Source organism: Globicephala melas, chromosome 4 (genome assembly GCF_963455315.2).
Source record: "Globicephala melas chromosome 4, mGloMel1.2, whole genome shotgun sequence".
NCBI lineage: Eukaryota > Metazoa > Chordata > Mammalia > Artiodactyla > Delphinidae > Globicephala > Globicephala melas.
The window spans coordinates 111,458,197-111,469,202 of record NC_083317.1 but is presented as its reverse complement, the minus strand read 5'-3'; positions in this window follow the sequence as shown (position 1 = coordinate 111,469,202).

The following is an 11,006-nucleotide window of genomic DNA, read 5'->3' as shown; positions in this document are numbered from 1 at the left end:
AAATACACCTTTACATTTAATGTCATCAAATACTTTTAAAAGAAAACACTTTATAGCATATTTAATGCTATATATATATATTTTTTGAACAGCATTTCTGAATTTTCATCTTGCCTTGGGCCCTGCAAACTTTGTCATCAGCCCTGATTCTTTCCCTACGGAAAGGAGGCAATGGGGTAGCAAGAAGGCAGGGCCTTCCACATCTGTTTCTTCCTCACTTCCTTTAACCATAGTGTTTCTCTTTCATCTGCATCGTGTATTAAGGTTGTGGTGCTTAAAAAGTTTAGAAACCTCCCATCTTATGCAACCACACATACAGGAAAAAGCACAAAACTAAAGTACAGAAAAGTGAAGTGACTTTTCTACTTTTCTAACTTTAGGGTCAGCCTCCTGAATCCCAACCTCTAGCCTTTGTGCTGTTTTCCTGGTATTCATGACCCCATCCTGGTGACATGACATGTCCAGTGATTACATATGAGAGCCCATTTTCTGGAACCCAGTTTGGAGACCCCTATTACTAGCCTACTTTAAAATGTAAAACAAGTTGAGAAAGAAGGTTGGCAGCGTGATGCCCAAATGTGAGCATCTATTCATCTGTTTCTTACTCCAAGAGATAGTCCCTAAACTTCAAGTCATTGATACCAAGATCCCCTACCTTGCAAAGCAGTTTATAGGATATGCTCCCAGCCTAAACCTTTCTATTTCTCAAATGTTTTAATATAGATACAGACAGAAGTAAAAAAATAAAGTGCTGTCAGTATCATTTTTCAATTGAAGTATAGTTGTTACTTAAAATAATAGCTTCAGGTATACAACAGAGTGATTTGATATTTTCATAGATTATACTCCATATAAAGTTATTATAACACATTGACTATATTCCCTGTGCTGTTCATTGCTTCCTTGTAACCAAAATATATAAAGAACTCATACAACTCAATATCAAGAAAAACAAACCACCTGACTAAAAAAATGGGGAAAGGAAGTGAGTAGGCGTTTCTCCAGAGAAGATATACAGATGACCAACAGGTACATGAAAAGATGCTCAATGTCATTCTTTTTTTTTGGTGTGGGGGGTTTCACGGGCCTCTCACTGTTGTGGCCTCTCCCGCTGCGGAGCACAGGCTCCGGACACGCAGGCTCAGCGGCCACGGCTCACGGGCCCAGCCTCTCCGCAGCATGTGGGATACTCCCGGACCGGGGCACGAACCCGCGTCCCCTGCATCGGCAGGCGGACTCTCAACCACTGCGCCACCAGGGAAGTCCCTCAGTGTCATTCTTAATGTCATGCTCATGTTCCTGGACTCTGTGGCCTCAGCAATCTCCACTAACGCAGAAACAAAAGTGCTATTACTTCAGATTGATGTTTATTGACTGATTTGGATGTTTTTGCCATCCAGATAGCCCTTGTGCTTCAGAGATGCCTTGGCTGTGAGGGAGAATTATCTGCACAGACCTGATAGACTCCAACATTCTTTAAAAAATAAAAAACAAGTTAACGTTGCTAAGTCATAACAAAGGGTTGACTACCAGGGCTGTGCAATCACCGTGACAAGGGTTCAAATCTCTACTCTTCTAATATTTGTGGGACCTGGGGGCAGGCTACTGTCAGAGAAATTCTCCAAACTTAGAAATAAGGCAAAAAAGTGGAGGCAGATTCTTTCAGCATCATAGGGGGACAAAGTCACCCAAGGATTGTCAAAACCTGTACTTAGTTCATCTCACTTATACTGTTGATTAACGTTTCCATACTTAAAGAATTTACTTGCTAACTTGTAATTTTTTGTCCAGTAGAGATGCAAATAATTTCCATGCAATGGAACAGATAACCCCAAACATCAAGGACCAGCTGAACATTAAACATTTCTATGTCTAGCTCAGCAATCTCATCCTAACAAATACACTAGCTTCTTAGAAGCTCTTTGAACTGAACGCATACTTTTCCCTCCTTAATTAATGAATTCAATAAAATATTTGATACATTGTCCTTTTTATTTTTGCCCAAGAGTCCTGATTTTATCTTTCTGAAAATTACACTTTAACATGATTAACTCTTGGACCCACTCTCTTATCTGTAAAATGGATATAATAAGACCTACATTATAGGGTTGCTGTGAGAACTGAGTGGCAAGGTAAGTAAGGCACTTAGCACAGAACCTGTTGCCAAGCAAATGCACATGAGACCTTGAGCTTTAGAGCTTGGAAGCTGAGTTTCTAAAGAAGGTATTAAAGCAGCTGGAATCAGGGATATGGGCCAGGTCCTCACTGGTTGGCCTCTGCTCCTTTTCTGAAACACTCACATATTACAAACTTGCCTGAAATGACTTTTCTGCTTCTATAATCACATTCTTTAAAACCTTATTTGCTGACCCTCTGCTAATTATATACCTCACACCTCATGGAAATAATGTCCAGTGGGAACTATGTGTAACAGCTGGGTGACCTTCATCACTGAAAGCTTTCCATTCCTTGTTTCCAGTAGGGCTCAGGCAGGCGAAAAGTTTGAAAAGCCCATGATATTGTCAATGAAGTACATTTGTCCTAGGTGTACACAATCTGGTTCATTTTTACATTATATATATCTATTCATGTACAGATCCTTTTCCCATGTAAAGGATTACAGAGTGTTCCGTAGACCTCCCTTGCTATATGCTCGGTCTTTTTGATATATGTACTTAATCTGTATTTGTATATGTATGGTAAACGTAATCTTAATTTATCCATTCCCACCACCTTTCCTTTTAGATTCGCATAGTTGGTTTTTTAAGTCTGTGAGTGTCTTTCTCAGTGGAAATATGTTCATTTGTGTCAGTTGTTAGATAACACCAATAAGTGGTATCATAGTATATTTGTCTTTTGCTTTCCGACTTACCTCATGTTCTGTGATTATATCTTGGCTCATCTACGGTGCTGCAAAGAGCAGTGTTTCACTGTTTTCCATGGCTGAGGTTCCATTGTGTACCCCGACCACTTCTTCTTTGTCCATTCATGTTGATGAACATTTTGGTTGCTTTCTTATCTTGCCTATTGTGAATATGGCTGCAGTGCAGATTTGCCAGCTTGTGTCTTCTCGATTCTGGTCTTCTCAGGTAATAGGCCCAGCTGTGGGCCTGCTGGATCAAATGGTAGCTCAATTTTTACTTTTAAACACAGCTTCTTTCTTCTCATTATTGGCTGTTACCATTTTACATCTCACCAGCCACTACAGGGCACACAGTTCTCAAAAACCCCTTCAGCATTTATTGTTTTTAGACATTTTGCTGATGGTCATTCGACTGGTGTGAGTTGAAACCTTTGGTAGATCAGATTTGCATTAGTCTAATAATTCTTAATGTTGAGCTTATATCCATTTTCCTTTTTTTTAAAAAAGAAAGAGTAAAACTTACCCCCTTGTTTTAAAAAAAAAAGTGAGTAAAACTTACCCCTGATCTTCTTGAAAAATGTGCTGTGTGTTGAGTTTTTTGCCCATTCCCTACCTCAGGACATTTTTTGAGGGCAAGTGTCCTTTACAGCCCTGAGTCCTTCTGAATATTATGTGACCATTAGCTGTGGGGTTAAAGCTGCTCTTGCGTTAAACGGCCACAAGGTGGCAGCATTTCTACATTTCCAGCTCTTGGTACTTGGGCAACAGAGCCTTCCTTGAAATCGTGTTAGTAGGCTGAAAATTAGAGTGGAATGTGCCAAGGCAAAACCCAACAGCTTATATCTCCTTACTTCTTGTTTGTTTTCTAAATTTATTTTTTATTAGAGCAAATTTGATAAAAATGTTGTGTTTGTTCTAGGGGTACAAAATCTCGTTCATTATATATATATATATGTATCTACTGATCTTTGGATCCTTTCCCACTTAGGTTATTACAGAGTGTTGAGTAGACCTCTGTTGGTATTCCCTAGGTTTTGGTGATTTATATTATTCATGTGTATTAGTATAGGTCTGTTAACCCACATATCCTAATTTATACATTCCTCACACCTTTCAACTTGGTTAAAAATACTTTTGTTTTCTCCATCCATGAGGGTCCTTCTGTTGGAAATAAGTTCATGTGTACGAATTTTTTTTTTTTTTCCAGTACGCGGGCCTCTCACTGTTGCGGCCTCTCCCGTTGCGGAGCAGGGGCTCCGGACGCGCAGGCTCAGCGGCCATGGCTCAAGGGGCCAGCCGCTCTGCGGCATGTGGGATCTTCCCGGACCGGGGCACGAACCCATGTCCCCTGCATCGGCAGGCGGACTCTCAACCACTGTGCCACCAGGGAAGCCCCATCTGTATCAATTTTTAGGTAAAACCTATAAGTGATATCATAGGATATCTGTCTTTTGGTTTCGTTGTTACATCAAGTTGTGTGATTATCTCTAGCTCCTTCTATGGTGTTGCAAATGGCACTGTTTCATTCTTTTCCATGGCTAATATTTCATTGTGTACAAGGAACACTTCTTTCTGCATTCATCTGTTGATGGACATTTTGGTTGCTTCCAACTCTTGGCTATGATAAATAATGCTGCAGTGCAGGATTGCCAGCCTCTTTCTTTTTGATTCTGGTCTTCTCAAGTGATAGTCCCAGCAGTGGGCCTTCCAGATCATATGGTAGCTCAATTTTTACCTTTAAAATCAGCTCCATTATGTTCTCACGACTGGCTGTTACCAGTTTACATCCCACCAGCAGGTAGAGGATACACAGTTCTCTAATACCCGTTCAGCATTTATCGTTTGTAGATGTTTTTGTGATGATCATTCTGACTGTTATAAAATGAACGTTTTTGTAGATTGGATTTGCATGTCTTTATTAATTCATGATGTTGAGTATTTTTCATGCCCACTGCTGGGGCTCTCACCTGAGAAGATGAGGATCAAAAAGTCACAGGATGTCAATCCTTCATTCCAGCAATATTTACCATAGTCAACACTTGGAAGCAACGAAAATTCTGTCAACAGAGGAATGCACAAAGAAGTGGTCCATGTACACAATGGAATATTACTGCAATAAAAAATGTAAATTAAATTTAAAAAACAAACATAAGAAAGGAGACATAAGCTTTTGGGGGTTTATCAGGGCACATTCCACTCTGTTTTATAACTGAGGAACACCACTGGCAGGAAGGTCTGTTTCCCTAGGTACCAGAGTGGGGAACGCAGAAATGCTGCCGCTCTCTGGCCGATACCTGCAACAGCAGCTTTGAAATCTGTGGCAATGGTCACTTTATATGAACAAGTACTGCAGTGCTATAATCACAGTTTGAAAAACAAAAAAAAGGACATGCCTTAAAGCTCAATTTCAACAGATTATTAGATGCATGCAAATCCAACCACAAAGAGGTATCAGCTCACATCAGTCACAATAACCATCAGCAAGAAAACTACAAACACTGAATGCTGACGGTGTTGTAGAGAAATGCATACCCTCAACTTTAAGTGGGATGTAACCTGGAAAGAGCCCCTAATGAGAAAAGAATGGAGGTGCATTTAAAAGGTAGACACTGAGCTACCATATGATCCAGCAGGCCCATGCCTGGACCTATAAACTAAGAAGACAGAATTGGAAAGACACAGGCAGGCAAATCTGCATTGCACAGTATTACAATAGCCAAGATAGGGAAACAACCAAAAAGTCCATTAACAGACGGGTGAACAAAGAAGAACTGGTACATGTACAAATGGAATATTTGCCAAGGAAAAAAATGACACAATGCCATTTGCAGCACCACAGATGAGTCTAGAAGTAATCACACAACTTGTATTAAGTCGGAAAGTGAAAGACACATATCCTATGGTACCACTTATAGTTGTTACATAAAAATGATACTAATGAAGATACTTCCACAGAGGAAAGCAATCACAGATTCATTAACAAACTTATGGTACACCAAGTGTAAATGTGTGAGGATTGGATACATTAGGATATTGGAATTAACAGAGATATACAAACACATGTGAGATATATAACACCAAAGACCTATGGAATACCAAGAGAAGAATACTCAACACTGTGTCATAACCTAAATGGGAAAAGGACCCGAATAATAGATATATGTATATGTGTAAAAGAACAAAATCTTGCACACTTAGAAGAAACAAAACATTGTAATCAAATTTGCTGTGATAAAAAAAAATTGAATAAAAAAAAATGAACAAGAACTAATGAGACATAAAATTAAGGGGCTTTTTCCTGGCACATTCCATTCTAATTTACAACCTAGGAAAACGACTTCCAGAACGGCTCTGCTGCCCTAGTAACCAGATTTGGTAATGGAGAAATGTTGCCGCCTTGTGGCCGTTTCCCACAACACCAGCTTTAAACCCAGTGCTAATGGTCGCAAAACATTCACAATCATTGCAGCCTGTAAATGTCACCTGCCCTGAAAAAAAGACATGGGGTCGAAAATCGATGAAAAAATTCAAACGAGGGCAACCTTCCAGGAAAACAATTTCAGGAGGTATACTGTACTCACACTTTCTTCTTTTTTTTTAACACAAAAGAAAAAGGCATGGAAAAATGTGAACATTAGGAATTATTAAAGACATGCAAATCCAAATTAAAAAAACCTGAGCTCACACCAGTCAGAATAGCCATTAGCAAATATTCTGCAAACAATAAATGCTGAAGGGGTTGTGGAGCAATGCTTACACTCAGTGCTAAGTGGGACGAGGTAAGAGCCAATAATGAAAGCACAATGGAGGTGCTTGAAAAGGTAAACATTGAGCTACCAGTCAATCAAACATACCCACTGCTTTGCCTATCACCTGAGAAAATGAGAATCAAAAACTCACAGGCTGGCAAACCTGCACTCCAGCAAATATTTACCATAGCCAACACTTGGAAGCAACGAAAATGTCCATCTACAGAGGAATGCACTAAAAAGAAGTAACCCATGTACACAATGGAACAGTACTCCACTAAAAAATATAAATTAATTTTAAAAAACAAACATAAGGACACATCAGGTTTTGTGGGATTATCCGGGCACATTTCATTCTAATTTATAACCGAGGAACACCACTGGCAGGAAGGTCTGTTTCCCTAGTACCCGCATGGGGAACGTAGAAATTCTGCAACCCTCTGGTCGTTACCTGCAACAGCAGCATTAAAACCTGTTCTAATAGTCATTTCATATGAAAAAGTACTGCAGGGCTGTAGATGAAACCTGCCGTCAAAAAGTCTTGTGGGAGGTAATGGCCAAAAAATTTCAAAATCTGGCACATACTTTAAGAAAACAATTTGAAGAAGTAAGATGTAATCACAGTTTGAAAAAAATAAAAAGGACACACCTTAAGGCTCAATTTCAAAGGATTATTAGACGCAAATCCAACCACAAAGAGGTATCAGCTCACACCAGTCAGAATAACAATCAGCAAGGAAACTACAAACACGGAATGCTGAAGGTGTTGTGGAGAAACGCATACCCCCAACTTTAAGTGGGATGTAACTTGGAAAGAGCCCCTAATGAGCACAGAATGGAGGTGCCTTTAAAAGGTAAACATTGAGCTCCTGTATGATTCAGCATGCCCATTCCTGGACCTATAACCTAAGAAGACAGAATTGGAAAGACACAGGCAGGCAAATCTGCATTGCAGCAGTATTACAATAGCCAAGATAGGGAAACAACCAAAAAGTCCATCAACAGATGGGTGGACAAAGAAGAACTGGTACATGTACAGATGGAATATTTGCCAAGGAAAAAAATGACACAATGCCATTTGCAGCACCACAGATGACTCTAGAAGTAATCACGCAACTTGTAGTAAGTCAGAAAGTGAAAGACACCTAACCTATGATATCACTTATACGTGTTACCTAAAAATTGATACCAGTGAAGTTATTTCCACAGAGAAAGGCCATCACAGATTCATTAAACAAACTTATGGTCCACCAATGGAAAAGTGTGAGGATTGGATACATTAAGATATTGGAATTAACAGAGATATACAAACACATGTGAAATATATAATCACCAAAGACCTATGAAACACCAAGAGAAGACTACTCAACATTGGGTCATAACCTATATGGGAAAAGGACCCGAAGAAGAATAGGTATATGTATATGTGTGAAAGAACCACATCTTGCACACCTAGAAAAAAAAAGCACTGTAATCAAATTTGCTGTGATAAAAAATAAAAATTAAATTAAAATAAGGAACAGGAACTAATGAGACATAAAATTAAGGGGCTTTTTCCTGGTACATTCCATTCTAACTTACAACCTAGGAACAAGACTTCCACAAACGCTCTACTGACCTAGCACGCAGATTTGGGAATAGAGAAATGCTTCCGCCGTGTGGCCGTTACCCACAACAGCAGCTTTAAGCCCGCTAATAACTGCAGGCCTGTAAATGACACCTGCCGACAAAAAAATCCTGCCGTCATAAGTCGACCAGAAAATTCAAACGACGACAACATTACAAGAAGACAATTTCAACAGGCATATTTCACGCACACTTTGTCTTTCTTTTTCTTCTTGTGGTTTAAAAAAAAACAGGCATGGAAAAACGCTCAACATCAGGAATTAATAACGCCATGAATCGAGAAGACACAAGCTGCAACAGCTGCACTGCAGCCATATTCACAATAGAGAAGACATGGAAGCAACCAAAATGTCCATCAACAGATGAATGGATAAAGAAGTGGTCCACGTACACAATGGAATGTTAGCCATGGAGACCAGTGAAACACTGCTCTTTCAGGCACCATAGATGAGCCTAGAGATAATCACGGAACATGAGGTAAGTCGGAAAGCAAAAGACATATATCCTAGGCTATCACTTATAGATGTTATCTGACAACTGACACAAATGAACATATTTCCACAGAGAAAGACACTCACAAACTTAGAAAACAAACTATGCTGTCTAAAAGGAGAGGTGGTGGGAATTGATAAATTAAGATTAGGGTTACCATATGTATACAAATACATATTAAATACATATAACAAAAAACTGACCATATAGTAAAGGAAGTCTCCGGAACACTCTGTAATAATTTACATGGGAAGAGGATCTGTACATGAATACATACATACATACATATATATATATATATATATATATATATATATATATATATATATATATATATATAATGTGCAAGTGAACCAGAGCGTGTACACCTTGGACAAACAACATTCTAATCATTACCGAGATTTAAAAAATTAAAACAATGAACAAGGAGTAATGAGACATAAACTTGCGGGGTTTTTTCCTGGCACATTCCATTCTAATTTACAACCTAGGAAAACGACTTCCAGAATGGCTCTGCTGCCCTAGTAACCAGATGTGGTAATGGAGAAATGCTGCTGCCTTGTGGCCGTTTTCCACAACAGCAGCTTAAACCCAGTGCTCATGGTCATTAAATATTCACAATCATTGCAGGCCTGTAAATGACACCTGCTTTCCCAAAAAATCCTGGGGACGAAAATCCACCAGAAATCTCTCAAGGAGGGTAACCTTTCAACAAGACACTTTCAAGAGGTATATTGTACTCACACCTTTTTCTTTTTCTTTTTTTAAACAGAAAAGAAAAAGACCTTGAAAAATGATAAATTTTAGGAATTTTTAAAGACAGGAAAACCCAAATTACAAAAGCCTATCAGCTCACACCAGTCAGAATGGCCATCATCAAAGATGCTGCAAACAAGAAACGCTGAAGGGATTGTGGAGGAATGGGTACCCTCAGTTCTAAGGGGGACGTGGTAAGAACCACTAATGAAAACACAATGGAGGTGCTTTGAAAAGGTAAACATTGAGCTACCAGTGAATCAAGCCTAGCCACTGCCAGACCTGTCACCTGAGGAAATGAGAATCAAAATGTAACAGGCTGACAAACCTGAACTCCATCAAATATTTACCATAGTCAACACTTGGAAGCAACGAAAATGTCCATTCAACAGAGGAATGCACAAAGAAGAAGTGGTCCATGTACACAAAGGAATATTACTCCAATAAAGTATATAAATTAAATTTAAAAAACAAACATAAGTAAGGAGACATAAGCTTTGGGGGGTTTATCAAGGCACATTCCACTCTATTTTATAACCGAGGAACACCACTGGCAGGAAGGTCTGTTTCCCTAGGTACCAGAGTGGGGAACGTAGAAATGCTGCCGCTCTCTGGCCGTTACCTGCAATAGCAGCTTTAAAATCTGTGCCAATGGTCACTTCATATGAACAAGTACTGCCGGGCTGCAAATGAAACCTGCCCTCAAAATGTCTTGAGGTAGGTAACGGCCAAAATATTCCAAAATGCGGCACATACTTTAAGAAGACGATTTGAAGAAGTAAGCTGTAATCACAGTTTGAAAAAAAGGACATGCCTTAAGGCTCAATTTCAACGGATTATTAGATGCATGCAAATCCAACCACAACCACTGGTATCAGCTCACACCAGTCAGAATAACCATCAGCAAGAAAGCTACAAACACTGAATGCCGAAGGTGTTGTGGAGAAATGCATACCCTCAACTTTAAGTGGGATGTAACTGGAAAGAGCCCTTAATGAGAACAGAATGGAGGTGCCTTTAAAAGGTAAACACTGAGCTACCATATGATCCAGCAGGCCCATTCCTGGACCTATGACCTAAGAAGACAGAATTGGAAAGACACAGGCGGGCAAATCTGCATTGCAGCAGTATTACAATAGCCAAGATAGGGAAACAACCAAAAAATCCACCAACAGATGGATGGACAAAGAAGAACTAGAACTGGTACATGTACAGATGGAATATTTGCCAAGGAAAAAAAATGACACAATGCCATTTGCAGCACCACAGATGAGTCTAGAAGTAATCACACAACTTGTAGTAAGTCAGAAAGTGAAAGACACCTAACCTATGACATCACTTATACGTGTTACCTAAAAATTGATACCAATGAAGATATTTCCACAGAGAAAGGCCATCACAGATTCATTAAACAAACTTATGGTTCACCAAATGGAAAGGTGTGAGGAGTGGATACATTACGATATTGGGCTTAACAGAGATACACAAACACATGTGAAATACGTAATCACCGAAGACCT